The sequence below is a fragment of the Drosophila takahashii genome, chromosome 3L (genome assembly GCF_030179915.1).
Source record: "Drosophila takahashii strain IR98-3 E-12201 chromosome 3L, DtakHiC1v2, whole genome shotgun sequence".
Lineage (NCBI taxonomy): Eukaryota > Metazoa > Arthropoda > Insecta > Diptera > Drosophilidae > Drosophila > Drosophila takahashii.
Genome location: NC_091680.1, coordinates 34,393,077 through 34,413,525, shown reverse-complemented (window position 1 = coordinate 34,413,525; position 20,449 = coordinate 34,393,077). Strand labels below are relative to the sequence as shown.

General features: G+C 37.4%; 2 protein-coding genes across 3 annotated transcripts in view; one reads left to right on the top strand and one right to left on the bottom strand.

Annotated features, from left to right (window-relative positions):
- Positions 1-4,509, bottom strand: part of LOC108054899 (ubiquitin-conjugating enzyme E2 G1) — a 42,014-nt gene extending 37,505 nt beyond the window's left edge. The window contains exon 1 of the mRNA XM_070214302.1: positions 4,366-4,509. The gene's annotated coding sequence lies outside the window, so the exon portion shown is untranslated. The remainder of the gene's footprint in view (positions 1-4,365) is intronic.
- Positions 1-19,627, top strand: part of LOC138912833 (uncharacterized) — a 216,800-nt gene extending 197,173 nt beyond the window's left edge. Inside the window, exons 1-2 of one of the 2 annotated variants that reach the window (XR_011418394.1) lie at positions 4,907-5,238; positions 19,023-19,627. The gene's annotated coding sequence lies outside the window, so the exon portion shown is untranslated. Of the gene's footprint in view, positions 5,239-8,618; positions 8,892-19,022 lie in introns of those variants that run through there. The other variant, XR_011418398.1, reaches the window with a different exon arrangement.
- The last annotated feature ends 822 nt before the right edge of the window (positions 19,628-20,449 follow it).

Genomic DNA, 20,449 nt, shown 5'->3' with positions numbered 1-20,449 from the left:
TCCGCAAGAGTTAAGAAATTCCGCTAATTCATTGTTGACGTACTCCTTGCCATTATCACTCCTCAGCTGTTTGATTTTCCTTCCTTTCTGGCATTCCACGTAGTTCTTGAACAGCTTAAACTTCTCCAGTTCCTCATTTTTCGCACGCATGAAGTAAACATGGATTTTTCTAGAATAATTATCTATGAATGTGACGAAGTAGCGGTTCCCGGCCAATGATTTCACATTCATAGGCCCGCAGACATCCGAGTGAATCAATTCCAACACGCTTGTTGAAATCATGTCTGCCCTTTGTGGGTGTGGTAGCGCACATATCTTCGAAATGTTACATGTATCGCAGTTAATGTTCGTTAGCACATGTTGAATATTAATCCCGGTCACTAGATTCTGATCTGCTATTTGTTTTAAACGTTGAAAGTTTAAGTGGCCGAACCGATCGTGCCATTTCGTTACTAGTGTATTTTTTTTTGCCATACAAACAATATTACTGTGCGAACTTATTTCGAATAAATACAAATTATTCCGTTGCTGCGCTTGTAGCACTATGTTTCCTTTTTCATCTTTGATAACAGCTTTGTATTTGTCGAACACTGTGAATTTACCGTAAGCAGCGGCTTGGCTTACTGACAAAAAATTCATGTGCAACGTTGGAACGAACAACACCTCTTCCAACCGAATGTTTACGTTTTCCGCGCAGAACACAACTGCGCCAAAACCCGAAGATTCTATATACTCTTCCGCCGCAAGCATTCTCTTTGATTTCTTTTCGATAAATGTACTAAATAAGTTTTAATTGCAGCACATGTGTGAAGTCGCACCAGTATCAAGACACCATAAAAATTCGTTTTGTTTACACACAGTTCGCAGTTCGATTGCAGTTTTTCGATAGACTCACTATCTCGGCAATCTCTCGCGCGATGTTTGTTTGTTTCTCGTCTTTGCTAGCTTTTCCGCGACTTTTGAAAACTGTACCCTTACTTTGAAAGTTTCGGTGTGCATATACCGCTTGATCAGTACGTTCTCTCTTATCTCTCTCTTCTTTTCTCGCTCCTTCTTCTAAAAGCTTTACCTTAACTGTGTCGAAGCTAGGTAACTTGTCCCGAGTTTCGATTGCTACGACGAAACTCTCCCAACTACTTGGCAAATTGGACAATAACATGATGACCTTCAAATCATCTTGGAGACGTATTTCAAGTTCGGTCAACTTATCGGAAGTTTCCGTAAATGCGTTTATATAACTGTTGACACTTTCACCGTTATGCAGATTTAGCCCCATAAGTTTTTGATAGAGCTGCACCTTTTTGGCTGGACTGCCTGATGGATGAATTTCCCGAAGTTTCCGCCATGCCAAGTATGCACTAGAGCAGTGCTTAATATGCATCAACTGTGTCGGCTTCACGTTCAGGATCAGGGACGCCAACGCCGTCTGGTCAATAATTTCCCAATTGGCACACTCCGAACTGTCTAGGGGCTTGGTAATGCTTCCACTTGCAACACTCCACAAATCCTGGGTGACGAGTATGCTCCGCATTGATATCGACCACACGTCATAGTTGTCTTCTCCCAATTTTTCTATTTGAACAGACACACTCATTTTGTTAACGAACCACGCTTAACGATTTAACAATCGAACACGCTTAACAGACAGACGGGCAGACGGACATAGCTAGATCGACTCGGCTAGTGATCCTTATCAAGAATATATATACTTTATATGGTCGTAAACGCCTCCTTCTAACTGTTACATACTTTTGCACGAATACTTTTACTCTAATTATATTAAATTAAAATTAATTATGTTGAACCAAATATTTTATTGACATGGAATAACCCTAAAACATTATTAAATCGAAATTGCATTAATAAAGAAATTTCTATAGTTGGAAGTAACCTCGTTAAAATCGTTTTGTTCAGTACAATTAGATGAATTCACTCTTTTAAATACAATGTTAGATTACACATAGAGCGTTTACGTAAATAACAATGTAACTAAATTAGAACCATTATCTTATATTCAAACGAAGGAAATAATAGAACCACACACAAAATATGATAATGTATTCCAAATAATCACTTTAACAACTTTTTTAATCATTTTTATAAGCATTTGTTGTATACATTTAAGAGCATACCAAGAAAACTATTGTAAAGCCAAATTGTAAACGATCTACAAAATCAAATTAACAGAGAAGAAAATGTAATGCTATACCCAACACTATCCACCTGAGGACAGGCCAAATTCTAAGAATGGGGGAGTAACATATCCATTCCCTTCAGTTCCAGAAATCTGTGAAATCGTGACATGTCATTTGGCACTCGTGACTCTCCATAGAGACGTTTGTTCGAGATGTCCTACCGCGAACCATAGTGGCAGCTCAAATGACAATTTCTTCGAAGTCACCGGTGATATCACCAGTGCCTTATACGAAGTTGTCATATGAGACGGCACGCATGATTTCACGAGTGACTTTACCCAAAATGTCATCAGCAATTTCATTCAAAAAAAAACATTACATACAAATTTATATTTATACCCTTGCAGAGGGTATTTTGATTTCAGTCAGTAGTTTGCAACGCAGTAAAGGAGACGTTTCTGACCCTATAAAGTATATATATTCTTGATCAGCATGACTAGACGAGTCGATCTAGCCATGTCCGTCTGTCCGTCCGTCTGACCGTCCGTCTGTCCGTCTGTTTCTACGCAAACTAGTCTCTCAGTTTTAAAGCTATCGGGCTAAAACTTTCCCAAAAGTCTTATATCTATTGCAGGTAGTATATAAGTCGGAACGAGCCGGATCGGACAACTATATCATATAGCTCCCATTGGAATAATCGGGGAACAAAATCTTGGGTGTTTTTGAACGTATAACCTCCTACTTTTGAAATGCCATCTTTTATCTAATTCTGAACTTCGAATAAATTTTTTTCAAAATCGGACGACTATATCATATAGATGCCGAAGAAACGATCGGAAAATTAATGGGAATATAATAGAAAATAAATTATTGCTTCGTTGGTTTTTATCGTATTCTCTTCTACTCTGGTATATGACTTTTTATACCCGTTACTCGTAGAGTAAAAGGGTATATTGTATTCGTGCAAAAGTATGTAACAGCTAGAAGAAAGCGTTTCCGACCTCATAAAGTATATATATTCTTAATCAGGATCACTAGCCGAGTCGATCTAGCAATGTCCGTCTGTCTGTCTGTCTGTCTGTCTGTCTGTCTGTCTGTCTGTCTGTCTGTCTGTCTGTCTGTCTGTCTGTCTGTCTGTCTGTCTGTCTGTCCGTATGAACGCTGAGATCTCGGAAATTATAAAAGCTAGAATATTGTCATTTTGCATGAATATTCTAGGAGCTCCTACGCAGCGCAAGTTTGTTTCAAAAAGGTGCCACGCCCCCTCTAACGCCCACAAGCCCCCCACAGTTTTGAAGCTATTATGAAAATAGTAACTGATATGTATTTGCTTCGTCAATACCTATCGATTGGCCAAGTAAAAAATTGCCACGCCCACTCTAATGCCCACAAACCCAATAAACGCTTAAACCTGGCCAGCGCCTACATTTCCGCCCTTCATGACTAGTAGTACCAATATCTGGCGGTAGATGGCGCAATACAATGTACCCTAGCGCCATCTGGGAAATGGCATTGGAAAAAAACTGCCTTTTTTTCGTTGGTCACTCTAATTCACATTATGTTAATGCAAATTTTAAATTATTTGAAATGGGGCGCGCATTTTGTCTCTTTTTGCTCGTATACGTTTTTCACAATTGCATTCACCTGCGCTAGAGAGACCCGGAAGATGTGCTAGGCAGAATTTAAAGTTCTAGAAAGCCTCTTCTAGAAAGAGATCCCTGGGTAAAAATCGAGCGGTGAAAAACATATAAGAAGGCATATTTCTATTAAGTTGTTTAGCTGAGTAACGGGTATCTAATAGTCGAGGCACTCGACTATAGCGTTTTCTCTTGTTTTTAATGTTTTCGAATTTCGATTTTAATTTTATCAATATCGAACTACTATATCATATAGCTGCCATAGAAACGATCGGAAAATTAGTGATTAATAGGAATTATCTGCAAGGGTATATAAGCTTCAGCTGGCCGAAGCTAGCTTCCTTTCTTGTTTTAATTAATTTATTTAATTTTATTTATTTCAATTTATTCATTTCATTTCATTCATTTATATTTCTTTTTTAATTGTTTTATTTAAGTTATTAAAATTATTATTATTATTTTTTTTTTTAACAAAGTTTTTTTAATATTCAGCAAAGCATTTCTTAGGCACTTGTCTGCAGTCAGCTTAAGGCACTTAGGCGCAAATTAAAGTTAAATCTATCACAATATCTTAGATATAAGGTAGCACTTACCTGACTTTAATTTATGTACAATATCACTTGCCACAAAATATTTAACTTATCACGCAAAACCTCCTTCTCTCATAAAACCTTCGAAAATAATGCGATGCACCAAGTCTTCTTCTTACCTCATTTAACCGATTTCGTTTGCTTCACCTTCGCTGTTGGCGCGTGCCAATGCTCCTATACCCTTTCTAAAGCGGTATATATCCAACTAAATAATTTGTATTTGTTCAGTAAAAACGCAATTTCTCAAAACTGTTACTGTTATAATATTTAAATAAATATTAATGGACCATTTTTTTTAACTAAAAAATGAACCTATAAAATCAAGTTAAATAAAAAATTTAATTAGGTAAATATATTGTTTAAGTAAATTAAAATTTTATGAATAAACAATTTAACTTGTAAGTAAAACAAAAAAAATTATTTGTTTTTTTTCGAAATACATAAACATAACGGTTAAGCGCAAAAGAGAAAGACCGACCGGCCGAAATTTGTCTCTGCTACCGCCAAGTGCAGGCAGATTATAAGACAGAAAAAGAGAGATCAATATATGAATATCGGCTTTCCTTTTCATGCACGATAGATTTCGTCTGAAATCTTCTACGCTGTGCCGACTTCTCTGCTGACGTCGGCAGCGACGGGCTCTTTTGGCTCTTTTGAGCCAAATCTGGCAACCGTGACTAAACATCCAGAACGAATCAAAATACATTATCAGTTCGTTCCCACACTTTCGGACCCTCAATGGAAAATTACCATGAGAAAGAATACCCAAAGAATAAGACTAAACAATCGGATTGAGTCGCAAGTGCATTATCAATCAACAATCCAAAGGGCAATTATAAAACCCACTCATAGAAAGCTCTAAAGCTCCAAACCGAGGTATGATCGTCAAAGAAGTTTGAGTCAAGAAGCGATTTCAGTTTGAGACTTGTCGAAATACAGTTAGTGTTCTTCAAAAATAAAAATGATTGTAATCTTTCTGGACTTTCTGGAGGGATCAGCATCTAGGAACAGTTGCCAAAATCTTCAGTTTGTCCTTTCTCTTCGCTTTTTTGTTTAATTCAGCCAGAATATTTTGTACAAAATTTGATATTTTTCACTCGATGGATAATATGAGGAATCTTAATCGCTCGAATATTTAATCATATCGATAGATTTTTTATCTATCTCATATGATGAGGGGCTTTCCATTTTTACAATTTTACTTTTGGGAATCGGCGTTTTTTGGTACATAATTTTTCGACAGGCTTTGCAAATATGTTTGCCCACCAATTGCCGGAATTCGCATTTCCAACGTGCAGTGACTTTAAATAATTTGTTCCCAACTGCTTTGTGTTGTTTTTTTTGGAACGGATTGCAACACTCATTTGGTCTAACCATGTCATTGACCACTTTTTGTGGCATTAATTAATATCTTAAAAACGACGCAATGTTTAACAGTTTTGTTTTTTGATTTTGTAGGAAAAATAGGCGGGGTCCCGCCTTGTTTTTAAGAAAAACAATTTTTTTTATTAAGGCACAGAAAAAAAATATTTGTTTTAATTATTTTGACAAAAAACTTTACGCACTTGGTACTGATCAAAAAGTTAGTCTATTAGCTTAAAAAAACCCAAAAAAAAATTTTTTTTCCTAAGGGAAAACTAAAAAAAATTTTTTTTGAAAAGTGTCAAAAAACGACACTTTTAAAAAAAAGGCCTGTAAGTTGACACTTTTAAAAGTCAATAATACTTACCAAAAGTACTCCAAACTTTTAAATTAATCAATTTTAGTTCGACTTAAATTATTTTCCATCCATTTTTATAGAACTTAGGCCAAATAACAATTAAAACCAAAAGGCTCATTGAACATTAAATTTTCCCCTAATACACAGGAGCACAAAATTAAACTTTGTGAAATTGAAAACGCATTATCATGGAAAACTAGAAATGGTTCGTGGAAATTTTTGGCTGTGTACCTGTGTACCTCTCTATTGTGCCTGTGTTTCGCTTTTCTGACCGGGCATCTGGTCTGACCTTATGATAAAAAAGGAGCCTGCGTTGAGTGATACGAATCACTTTTGCCACAGTAATGACACTGTGTGTTAGGAACCGGTCTTAACATCCTGTCCCCTCTGCATGGTTGCGGTGGCGATAGAAATCCGCCGGCTTGTTGCAAGAGTAACACAAGTATGTGTGAAACGGGGATGAGCACTCTCCTCCTGCTTCTGGTCCGTTCCCTCCTGCGAAAACTTTCTGTGATCGCCGGTCTTTTTGGAACGCCTCAAGTTGGTACTCTTCTGATTCGCTGTCTTCCGACTCGTTGACAATCTCGTTGACGTGCTCTCTTATCTCCACTTCTCCAACCGTCTTTCCTTCTTTTTGAACTCTGCTAACGAATCTATTGGAGAAGCCAACATAAATGCTCCGAGATGGGAGTTTAAATTTTCTTTCAAAATCTCCACCAGGTCTGATTCTGGAATTTTCCTTTGCATCTTAAAATGCAGGTTGTGCATTGCCGAGATGTAATCATCCAAACTCTCATTATAACCCTGGTGGCACTCCACCAGGGGTTTGATGCTAACATAATCGTTTCCGAGGCTGAGAACGCCCTGGTCATCTCTCGTGTCAGCGAAAGGTAGCCGAAGTCGTACTCATCAGCTTTGTCTTCTAACAGTTGCCAATACCACTTCAAGGTGGGGCCTGTGAGTAACACATGAAACTCTCTGAACACCTGTTCCTCCGTGCACCCGTATAAATCCTAAACTCTCTACGGACATACCCCTGGCAGTGCCATCAAACTTGAGATTCCACTTGTCGAGTCTGGCGTTTTGGTTTTCAGCTGATCGAGTAATTAGCTGTGAATTTTCCTGCATACTAGTAGTCTCTCCCCTCTCTCGTCCATTCGGAGTAGGAGGAACCCCTGAAGCCTGTCCAGGATATCTTGGTGGTTCTGATCCTGAACTCATCTCGTCGTGATTCCTATGTCTGGTATCTCGACCATTTGATGTTGGTTCTTGTCCCCTTGCTACTTGGGGAGTGGAGCTATTGCCTCCGGATCCCTGCGCTTCACTTACTTCAGCGACTCGCAACTAGAGATTTATCATTTGTGTGTTTAAATCTTTTTTTTTTTTTTTGGTTTTAAATCATCGCATGGAAGATGAGATGGTTGGTCGCAACAACACTGCCGCATAGACCAGGGGCTCGTCGTTTGAAGGTGCATGCGCGATACACCCACGTCAACTCAATTGCTATCGATGTTCATCGTTTTGTTGGCTGTTTTCGATGTCTTTAAATTCAGAGTTTTTTCTCTCGAATGTTATGTGCGACAGAGCGATGTGTGGGTAGTCCAGAGATTTCAATTGACGTTATTGTAGCAAGACCACAGGCTGTGGTTTGCAAGGAGCTCCAGGATGTGATCGTATATGTGCTCATACGTCACTCTGATTGTCTCAGATTTAAAACCACAGAAGGTGGTTTTATAAAGACTTCTTGGCAGTGAGCTTGGCAGGAATGTTTATTGGCCAAACGCCATAAAAAACTACACAATTAGAAATGGTTAAATAAGAGGTAGAACTTAAAAGTTTAGATTAGCTGTATTAATACATTTTGCCAGCTCCCTTAAATGAAGCGGTTCTTTTTTGGTTAGTAATTCGTTAAGATCTTTATAATACTTGAAAATTTTGAATTTTCTATAGATGTTGATTAGTTTTTGGCAGTTAAAAATTGAATGCTCGGCATATTCCGGAACATTACACAGGTCACATAGGTTAGTATCAACAGCTTTTATATTGTGAAGAAATACCTTGTCATATGTCGAGTCTACCATAAGTCTGTTTAATACTTTAATGCTTTTGGCATTCCATTTTAAGAAATGGTGCCAGGGTTTTTAGGGAATATTTGGGAAGACCTTTAAAAGATTTGATCCTTTGATCACGCATTTGTTTTTATATTCTTCATTCCACTTGTACTGTAGGATTTTTTTAATCTCTCATAAGGCATCTTTAATATTGAGACTTATGTCTATTTCTTCCCCTTCATTTACAGCTATTTTAGCAATACTATCAGTCTGTTCGTTTATGTTAATGCCTTTGTGGCCAGGTACCCAAACTAACTCTACAATTTCCACCTCCGAATCTTCAATTAACCTATGTATTTCTTGTACCATGTACGCCTCAGACTTTTTGTTTTTTATTAAGCTAATGGCACCCAGGAAATCACAAATTATAACTACATTTTTGTACTTGGATCTGTGCAAAATCTCACATGCTATTTTGATTCCAGCAAGCTCGGCACTTACTGAAGAGAGACCCACATCAAATTTAAATTTGTGAGTCGCACGGCTGGACATTTCAAGTACACCAATGCCACCTGTAGCAGGACCTATGGACGCATCTGTGGAGATTATGTTCCACCCATTTTTCATGTATTTCTCAATAATTTCCCCATAAAAGGCACAGAGTTCCTCAACTGAATACTCATTTTTGCTCTTGCTAATCACCTTTTCATTTATTCGGATCTTGTTGGATATATGAAACTGGTCTCGAATTCTAGTGTTTTCAAAAAAGAACTGAAATTCATGTATGGTGCTGGTGTAGCTTGTTTCAGCCAAAGATGGCCTAATAGTTTCAAAGAGTGAGGGGTTTTATGTTTTCACTTTAAACAATTATTTAGCAGTAAGAAATTTTGCTCTGAAAATCGGTGGCATTACACCGGCAAGCACAAAAATTTCATGCTTGCTTGTCCCCGGAGGCACACCTACGCATCTTCTCAAGGCTCCAGCCTGAACAATCTCTAAGCTCTTGTTCACTCCACTACCCATGTCGGCAATGCTGGTTATGGCGTATTCCTGCTTGCTTCTTACAAAAGATTTAAAAAGATTTACACTAATTTTTGGTTTCAACCCAGACTTGATAGTAGTCGCATAGTGGAGAATTTTTGAACTAGTTTTGGTGTCGGCTTTAATTTTTTTGACATGCTCTTTATGCGACATGTTTCCAGATCACTATGGACGGCAGTCCATGTAGTGACGAAGCGCACCAGGAGAGTGTGCGAAGCCACCAGGAGAGTGTCCGATCGTAATAAGTAATACACCAATCGAAAGGTATTGCAAAAACTTAAAGGATTGCATACCAAGACCTCAAGAAAATCAATTGGTTTGGGAGAGAGAGCGGTGAAAGTGTAAAAGTGAAAATTTAGAAATTTGGATCTGATGGGGCCGTTGGGGATAAATGCCCCCTCGCAATGTTTTAGTAGTTTTTCTATTGAAAATTCCCGTCGAATGAGGGGTCATATGATAAAATCCGATGCTCCGTTCAAAAGTTATAGCCAAAATAAGATTTTCTTCTTCTTCCCAAAATGAAATAATTTGTCCCTTTGTTTGTGGGTATGCATCAAATCGTGGTTTTAGGATCCTGTACTAAATTTTACTGTGCTTAGCAGCAGGATATGAACAACGTTTGTTCTACAACTTTTGGAAAAACCCGCTAGTTTGGCGGGAAATCATTGAAAAAAGCTAGATTTTGACGGCTTATAGTTTCTAAACGACCAAAGCTACAGATTCGTGCTGTACCTCGTTAAAAAGGAAATTTAAAATGCTAATCGCGTTGCCTTGGGTAAAATTGGCTTAATGCAATAGTTTAAAATTTATGGCTAAAAGTTGTTTTTTTAAATCACTTTTTAGCTATTTTCTCAAAAACGGCTCTAACGATTTCTTTTTAACTTTGAAACTATATAGCCCTTGAGATTCCTCAACTTTTTATATATAACACTCTTTCTCATAAAACTGCACGTTTGGGTGTAATTGAGCGATGAAAAGTGGAACCTGTTTCAGATTAGTATGAAAAACATTTAATGCTTACTTGAATGGCCAAAAACCAATTTGGCGAGAACAAATTCTTATTAGACATTTTCAAGGTATAAGTCTAACTTTCATATTTAATCACTATGGACGGCAGGCCATGTAGTGACGAAGCGCACCAGGAGAGTGTGCGAAGGCGACTAATATATATACACGAAGAAATGAAAATCTGCTGTGATAGTCAGATCGTAATGAGTAATACACAATACACAAATCGTTAGTTTTTAAGTTCTACACTACTAAAGGTACAGACATGTGCTATACCTCGTTAAAAGGTATTTTGAAATACTTAAACGCCTTTTTAACTTAATTTGTCTAAATACAATGGCTTACAAATTATGATTGACCAATTTAAATTTAAATGTATATATTAGCTCCTATGAGAGCAAATGTAAACAAACAAAAACTTCTGATATCAAATAAAAACACCTCTTAACGAGGTAAAAAGCTAGTGACGATCGCACCTTCAACATACAAAAGTTCTGATATCAACATTTGTGACGAAAAATTATTACACTCGTCATTAAATAGACTTTCTAATATTTTCTCATTCGGCACGCTGCAATAGAAAATGCCTGTAAAGGGAAAAAGGCTGGAATATTTTGCTAGGGCGGGCCGAATGAGAAAATATTAGAAAGTCTATTTAATGACGAGTGTAATAATTTTTCGCCACAAATTATTAGGTTATTTACTTCATCTTTGAAGTTGTTGAGAGAAATGCTGGGTTGAATATACACAGATGTTATAAGCATATTTAACCCTTTATTAGAAGCACTTGCAATGACAATGTCACAGTTGGAGTTGTATTTAAATTTCTTTAGTTTAAGGCTATTTTTGTAAGCTATTTCTACTCCTCCGTAGCCATCATCTCTGTACTTTTCAAGCAAGTTGAAATTAATTATATTTCTATATGATAAGTCGTGCGAAAAAACCTCCGATAGGATGGCAATATCACACTTCTCATTATTTAGAAAAAATTCGAGATCATTTTTATTGTTTTTTAGGGATTGTATGTTATACTGTAGAATTTTTATATTCATTGTGTTTCGTTACCGGCAACTCTGTCAATATTAGTAACTGATTGTCTTCCTTCTCTTGCACTGTTTTGATTGATATTTTGCGTAGCTTTGATCAGATCTATAATTTCACTAGTATTGCTAATTTGGGATAGCAGCCTAATGATGAATTTTGTCCTCAGTAGATAAACTAGGAAAGAAAGGAACATGGTCACTTGGTGTCGTTTGTATACGGCTCCAAGTGAAAGTTAGGTTTCTGAACAGGAACTATAGGTTTTTCCACCAATCTGCTAACATAGCTATGTTTTTTTAAAACTGCATTTACCTTGAGGTCCTTGTTCTGTGTCTGACTTCCCTGTTTGTTTAGGGGAGGAAAGTTATCGTCATAATTTTCCAGGAGAGCATAATTCTGAGACACTGAGTAAGAACTTAACACCTCCTTCCTAGCTATCTTCTTGATTGTCATGATTTTGTTTATGTCCTGCTCCTTTGCCCACACTGGACATATTTGACTATCCCTGGCACTATGGTTTTTGGCGTTGCACAGAATGCATTTGAGCACCGAGCAGGTACCACTACATTCCTTCTCACCACATTTCCTACAACGTTCTAATGACTTGCATGTGAAAGCAGTGTGACCCAGTCTACCGCACTTAAAACACTGACGCACTTTCGGTATGTAGTGGTCAACCTTCAAAGAACATATTTCGAACAGAACAACTTTCTCCGGTAAATCAGCTCCGTCGAAGCTAACCTTAACAGTCTCTGTTGGTATCAAGTTATACTTCACACCCTCAGCTCCATTTGTGCTTTCCTGACGCCTCATCATGCGCTCAACACGGATAACCTTGACTGCAGAATTTAAATTCTCAAAAATTTCTTGCTCTGAGAAATTTGTGGGAATACCCCTTATAACTCCTAGAGACTCTACAAAGTTTCGTGGAATAAAAGCATTTATCTTCATCTTCTTTAACTCAGCATTTAGGACTAGGGAGTTGGCATCTCGAGCATTTTAAAAGTATATTTTGTATAAAGAAGCTGCAAGCAGGATGATTTCCTTGAAACCATTTAACTGCATATGCCTAATTTTTTCATACAGAAAAAGTCCACTTTTAATTCTTTTATTTTGAAAAAGCTGACACTCCTTGGTTGAAACAACACCAACATGATTAAATCCATATAAACAAGATATACGCTTTTCCTCAACTTTTGTTGTATTGAAATCACTCTTGGGCATAGCTCGCAAATAACTGTTGACCGATTCGTGCGGTCCCCAAATAACTGTTTTTGTTTGAGACTTTGAGCAAACAATTAGAGAGCAACCGATTGAATTGTTCGTACAGAAATTTTGCTCGCACTCAGCCGACGAGCAGTTTTTTCGGCTTTCTTTTGCTCGGCTCGCTTACAGACCGATTGCTCCTGAACGACGTTTCAAAAAGTCTTTTGCGCATGTGTTAACGTTAACGTGCTTGGGCGATATTGCTCTCCCTTTCACTCGCACGTACTTTCAAAGGGAATACATTGTATAGTTGTATTAGTGAAAAGACTTTTTGCGATGACTTTTTCAGTAAATCGGTCTTTTAATAAGTCTCCCTGTGCGAGCGACATTCGTATCTCTCATTGAACGAGGTTCGTAACAGAGCGTCTCACGAACAGCTCAACGTAAAAGGCTCAACCGAAAACCAAAACGAAAGGAAACGAAGTGTGCTGCGCAGAGAGAGAACGAGGGGCATGCTATTTTTCGGTTGTTCTCGGGAGTAGAGCGTAAGGAAAAAAACGGTTAACAGTTATTTGCATGCTTTGCTCTTGGGCAATCAATATTTTTTAGTTTTAAGAGGTGGGCAAACGATAATTTTTATAAAAATGTATTTTTAAAGGGTGGGCAATCAATATTTTTTAGTTTTAAGAGGTGGGCAGACGTTTTTTTCCAAAAATAATCAGTTTTAAAGGGTGGGCAAACGATTTTTTCTTAAGGAAAAACTTATAATTAACATAACTTTTGAAGTATACATTTTTTCAAAATTCTAAAAGGTGGGCAAACGATTCTCCTACGATTAAAAAAAAAAATTGAATTCCAGAAATTTGTGACTTTCGAAAATTTTCGAAATTTTATATCTCGAAAACTGGACGTGGGCAAAAAAAACTAATTGGTGGGCAAACATGGGCAAAAGATGGGCAAACGATTCCGCTATTAAAATTTCAAAAATTGCATTATTGTCAACCCAGCTTCTTTGAGCTGTATTCATGGTTTGTTTTGATCTTAAAGTTGGTTAAAGGATACACTCTTCATCTTTCAAACCCCATACTTAGAATAATCTTATGATTTTTTTAAGGGAGAAAAGAAAAGCAAACAGCTGCGGTCAAAATAATAGTAGAGTGGCCCCCCCGTGTTTTTAAAAGTTTGTTGTTGTAATTTATCTTCTCCTGGTAATATTGTATTGATTATAATTGTACTATTATACTAATTGGGTAAGAAAAGTTAGAACAATTGAAGAAAAATATAAAAATGGAAATTTAATCATTACAAAGAATTTTTATTATTTAACTTATAATTTTAAAAACATTTCGAAAAGGCGTGTAGCAGCTTTGCAGAGACTACACGACGACTCCCCAAAATGTTTCCTTGCTGCTGCTTTGAAGAAGAAGAAGTATATTGCTTCGACAGTCGGCAGTTCTCGGATTTTGCTTCGACTGTAACTGCCGACTTTTTCAAAAGCAGCAGCAAAAGCAACAGCTCATATTAAAAAGTTATTTAAAAGGCAGTCGAAGTAAGAAAAATGAAAAATTATGTGACTTTTGCTACTTCGACTACAGCATTTTAAACACTGATTTTATCCTCTTGAGGTTTTTGATGTCTTCGATGTTCTCCAAGTTTACATCAGATTCACGGTCCCGCTCCGCTTATAAGAAAATAGTCCCGCTCCGCTTATATATTCCATTTAAAATCTTCATTTATTTTTCATAAAGTTTTTCACAAATTTATTTGGTTGTTTAGGAGCAGCCGTTGTTGCCTCTCCCAGCTCGAAAGAGGTTCTGGTTAAGCCATTTACTTAGGAGGTAAAGAGGTCTAAGTCTCGTTGCGGCGCTGCCAACAGCGGCAGCGGACAGACGGCCTATATATTCTTATATTCTTAAGTATATAACTATGCTCACTTAGTCTGGAGCGCGGAGGTATATGCTTATGCATGAGGTCCGCTCGTGTTGCAATTATGCTGACACTTGCACTTTCAGCGTGTGGGCCAAGGCACAGCGAGCTGTTTGTATTTCGGGCATTTATGTTGATGACCGAGACCTTGAATTGTATAAACACTGTACTCTTGGTACAGTGGGTGCTCGATATATATATTTAATATGTGTGCAATGCATACTACATTTTAGACCGATAAGTCTGACATCATTCCTGCGAAAGATCTTAGAAAGACTGATAGGTCTACACATTAGAGACACTATTGACCCGACGCAGATATCAGAGGCGCAACACGCATACACCAAAGGTAAATCGACTGAATCAGCGCTACACTTGGTAGTAAGCTACATCAAGAAATCACTCAGTATACAGGAATACACTTTGATCGCCTTCCTTGACATAGAAGGAGCCTTCAACAACGTGCTTCCCACGGCAATAACAGAATCACTCACATAACTAGGAGTTGAGCCACCGTTGGTGGGGCTGATCCACAAATTGCTTATAAGCAGACTGGTCACGGCCACACTAGGGACCTCAAACCAAGACTAGACTGGTGAACAGAGGCACTCCGCAAGGAGGTGTACTATCACCCCTTTTATGGAATATCGCGGTAAATAAACTACTGCGGACTCTTGAAGGAGAAGGCTGTAAAATAGTGGCATACGCAGACGATGTCGCTATCATCTTTAATGGTAAGTATCCACAAACGCTATGCGATCTTATGACCGCAAAACTAAAAACACTATCAGAATGGACTACAAAAAGCCGACTTGGGATAAATCCCTCAGCATTTCGAACTACCCCAAACGAAGCGCTGAACGCGATCTTGAACCTCCCGAGCCTTTACTTAGAAGGCTTGGAAAGGGCCAAATCGGCAGCCATTCGGCTGAGGGATAGGGGGCAGTGGAAAGCCCAACTCTATGGTCACGTCAAGATTCTTCAGCATGACAAATCGATCCCGCCAAAAACGGATCTATGTAAAACCCGTGAATACAGTCACACACCCTTTGAAGCTCTGATCCCAGGCAGGGAAGCATGGGATCGGGGCCGACCGGGCTCAATAGACCCAATCTGTTTATATACAGACGGCTCCAAACTAGAAGGACACGTAGGTGGAGGCATATACTCCGAACAATTAGAGATCAGGTAGTCTTTCAGACTTCCTGACCACTGCAGCGTCTTCCAAGCGGAAGTGTATGCTATAAGGGAAGCACTCGTCTGCTTAAGAGACATAAACACCCAAGATAGACACATAAACATATATAGTGATAGCCAGGCGGCTATTAAATCAATCTATTCGACAAATACAAACTTCCGAGCAATAGCAGACTGTCGCAAATCTCTCCACGAGATGGCTAGTCAGTCTACTATTACTACTAATATGGGTTCCGGGTCACCGGGACATTGCATAGCGGACGAGTTAGCCAGGCAAGGCATCATCATGCCTCTCCTTCCAGAAAAGCAGAGTGTCGGTATGCCCATGGGGACTTGCAAGCTAAATATCAAAAACCACTTCATCAAACTAGCCAAAACTAGGTGGAACAAGAGAGAACGCTATAGTCGGGTTGGTGTCCCGACTATCTAATACCCGTCACTCAGCTAAAGGTAGTGCGAACGCGGGTTGGTGTCCCGACTAATAATCGTAACTCAGCTAAAGGGAGTGCGAGGGAGATAGATATATGTAGATATTTTGATTGCGTATAACTTTTTAATGAATGGTCCGATTATAAAAATGCACCACAGTGTCGTATATCAAAATATTTTTATACCCGTTACTCGTAGAGTAAAAGGGTATATTGCATTCGTGCAAAAGTATGTAACAGCTAGAAGGAAGCATTTTCGACCCTATAAAGTATATATATTCTTGATCAGGGTCACTCGCCGAGTCGATATAGCCATGTACGTCTGTCCGTCTGTCTGTCTGTCCGTATGAACGCTGAGATCTCGGAAACTATAAAAGTTAGAAGATTGACATTTTGCATGCGGATTCTAGAAGTTCCTACGCAGCGCAAGTTTGTAAGTAAAAGTGCAGTTTTATTGTGTTTATCAATACCTATCGAAATGTAGAAGAAATTTTTTAAATCGGACCATTCGTTAAAAAGTTACGGCGGATCAAAGTTTTTATCTCCTTCGCACTCCCTTTAGCTGAGTAACGGGTATCTAATAGTCGGGGCACCCGACTATAGCGTTCTCTCTTGTTTTTTAATTGGAGACATCTCAGTAAAATTTTGTATGAAAAGGAAGAAAAAGCGGCTAAAATTGTCATTTCTAGCTATTTTCAAAAAATCATAAAAAATACAAGAAAAAATATTTTAAAATTATTTTTTTTTGCAGTTATTATTAATTTTCATTGGGGAACAACTTTGCATCATAACATTTCTGTTTTAAGCCCCAGGAAAAAAGTCGAAAATTTGACTTTCAAAAAAATGTTCTTTTTCTAACTTTTCATTACTGCAATTCTTAAATAAATAATTAAATTTAAATTTAAATGTATATACTAGCTCCTATGAGAGCAAAAGTAAACAATCAAAAACTTCTGACATCAAATAAAAACACCTTTAAACGAGATAAAAAAAACCAGTGACTTTAACATACAAAAGTTCTGATATTACCTTTTGTGACGAAAAATTATTCCACTTATTTTGAGACGTTGCACACTGGGCCAGCCGATCAGATTTTTGGCCAAAAATAGGTTTTTCTTTTTTAAGAAAATGACCAAATTGAGTTTGGGATCCTTTTTATAATACATTAAACTAATTTATGCCAAAGTTTCAAAGAATTCGGGCAAGTAGTTTTCTTTTACCATATTTTCAAAGTGAAAAATTCATAAAATATTGATGGAAATGAAAAAAAATTTAGAAGTCAAAGATGCTGATGTTGCTGTTCGACTTCTTTCCGAAACTTGCAGAAGGGATTATTTTCAACAAGTAAAAAATATAATATAGCTCGTATGTCTTACTTGTTTGCTAAAATAAATGTAATTGTTAATTTTTACGCTTTTTTTCAGCAAATGAGTACTTTGCTTTTCGAGTGCCTTCGAGTGCCATCCCCAAATTAGTTCATTCCTTCAAAAAAAAATTCGTTGATCAATTTACTAAAAGCGTAGCCCACCGACTCGATGCGGTTTTGCCTTAGTTTTCGGTAATTTAAGTTTTAATTGAAGGCTTAACTCGAAGTCGAGCTATTTTGAAAAGCTTAGCTAAGAGAGCCCAAGAGTATGCCATACTTTATTTCTTCAGGTTTTGGTAAACATTTTGCGCTCAAAAATTTGATTTTAGTGTGACTAACATCTAAAATCTACTTATTACGTACACTAATCGATTATGGTATTTTCCAAACCTATATCTATCTATTTAATCAGGACTATGCAAATAAAAATGTAGCATACTTTTGTGATGGCTTCAGAATATGTCAAATTTACATTAAACAAATCAAAAAACAATATTTTTAAACAATTTTTTTTACATAATTTGATTATATAAAACTTAAAAGGTAACAAGAACAAAAAAATAGAAATTTTTTTAAAATCGATTGTTTGATAAACGTTGATGTGGGAGCCTCCGAAAGTTGCACTTTTTAACGGTTCATAAATCTTAAATGACATAATATTTTTTAGTGATGTTAATTTTTTTTAGTTTGTTTTATCTCATACTTTATTGTTTTCGAAAATGGAAGAAGTGCGTCTTCTAGTTATTTTTTTAAAAATAAAAAACCGAAAAGTACGTAAAATTTTCCGACTTTGGTCTGGATTATCTATATCATATAAAATTCCAAGAAATTTTACTTTTAGTTCGTTGGAAAGTTCAATCTTTTAAGAAAAAAAACGCAAAAAACTGCATCCTTCTAACTGTCCTAGGAAAGTAATTACAGATTTTTGGCCAAAAAATTAACTTTCTGGCCCAGTGTGCGTTGTGGCAAGTCGTTCCACAACCGAACAGTGTGAGTAACAACTTGACGATCCGAAGATGCTAACTTATCATTAATGTTAATAATATTTCGGGCTGTTGTCGAGGTGCCAAATTTCAATTTTACATATAGATAACTGGGTTCCTTGGTTATTACGCATATGGCTAAAATGTACGGTGACAACTTTTTTTATTCAAGAATTTTAATTGTTAGGGTTGATTTTGTGTAAAAAAGCTATAATATTACCAGATATCATTTTATTTAGGGCCGGTTTCTCGAGTGCCGGCTAACATTTCTCGAACAGATAAAGTCCCTGCTAAGGCATTTTGGCTTTCTCGAGCCCCAATGTGAGAGCTAACTTTGACAGGGACTCGGAGTCCCTGTTAGGCGTTTTCGTCTCGATAGAGTGACAGCTAATTTCCCAAAGCCAACTATGAAGAAGAAACGAAATCACAGCTGACTTTTCCTTTGAATTATACCCAAACAGCTGATGAAATAATCAAAGCACGCCATTTTTTGCGCTTTACAATAAAATTCTGTGCGTTAACAGCACTCTGTAATTGTTTTTCGTTCAGATAAATTAAAGCAGTCGAGAAAGCGGATTTGCTTTTACGAACAGTTTATCTGGTCTTTAAGTTTTTCGAACAGATAGCTATCAGGGACTTTGACAGAGACTCGAGAAACCGGCCCTTATTGTTTTAGTTTTGTATTGTTTTCAGTTGTGCCGTCAGTTGGAAAGGATGGCTCACGCTAAAAGCTGTGGGGTTTAACTCCGATGGAATTTCGAATCGTACTTAGAGTAGCAGAGTGAGCATACACACATACACGCCCATTCCAATTCCAATTCCAAAAACGGCGCCATGATGGGTCCTTTGATGTTGCGCCTTGCCCGTCCATTTCCCATTTCCTGGCTATTCTCAGTCGGATGGCCACTGCATCCTTGTGGACCAGTGCATTCGCTATTAACACACATCCATCCATATCCATATCCCACATCCATCCACATCCCACATCCAACATCCGCCGTGTCCACTGCCAAAGGACAAACGGCCTTTTGAGCCATTGTCGTTCAACGTTCAACGGGGCGCTGAATTCAGTTGGCACATTTATGAGGCAGTTGAGCGTCAAAGCGCGACCAGGATAATGGACACATCAAACCGGAGATAAAATCTCAATGCACGGAAAAAAGTTGGTTAAAGCGAGCTTAAATGGAAAAATGATTAATAAAAACAAATAAAACTATTTATTTTATTTATTAAAAATGAAAATCAAAGGTGCAGTCACAAAAATAAAAAATCTAACAAGAAGTATGTATTAATTTATTATCAGGGTCTTTTAGTTCACTTTTTTGTTTACTTTTAAAGTAATGTACTATTAAATAAACAATTTTATATATTAAAAGTTTAAATCAGTCACATAAACATTTATTAATTTATTTTAAGGTTTATAGGGGCTTTTATACGTGCACATATTTATACCCTTGTAGAGGGTATTATATATATATATGTTCTGGATCAGCACCAATAGCCGAGTCTATCTAGCCATGTCCGTCTGTCCGTCTGTCCGTTTCTATGCGAACTAGTCTCTCAGTTTTAAAGCCATCGCGATGAAACTTTCCCGAAAGTCTTCTTTCTATTGCAGGTAGTACATATGTCGGAGCGAGCCGGATCGGACCACTATATCTTAAGGCTCCCATAGGAATATTCATAGAAATATAAGAAAATTCATTGTAACTTTGTAGGAAGTAGGCGTTTTTATTCTTGACTACTTAAAAACAAAATTTAAATAAATTGAAACGCTGAGTCTGGAATCCCTGGAACTGCACCGAGTGAGCAATTTTTTATCTGCAAGGGTATATAAGCTTCGGCTGGCCGAAGGTAGCTTCCTTTCTTGTTTTTTGTAATTTTTCTGCTACTGAAAAATTGTAAATTACTACGATTTCTTATTTTGTTCTATGTAGGTGCCTGAAATTTATTAAAGTAAATTTAGGCAAAAATCTCCGGAAAACTAAAAACAAAAAAAAAACTGGCAAACCAAGAGCTGAAAATGAAGCTGCAACCGCATAATTCAATTAGTTATAGTCGTGCTTATTCTGCCCGGTTTCGGTTTTCCTTTGCCTCATAACCCGTGGAATGTGCAACATGTG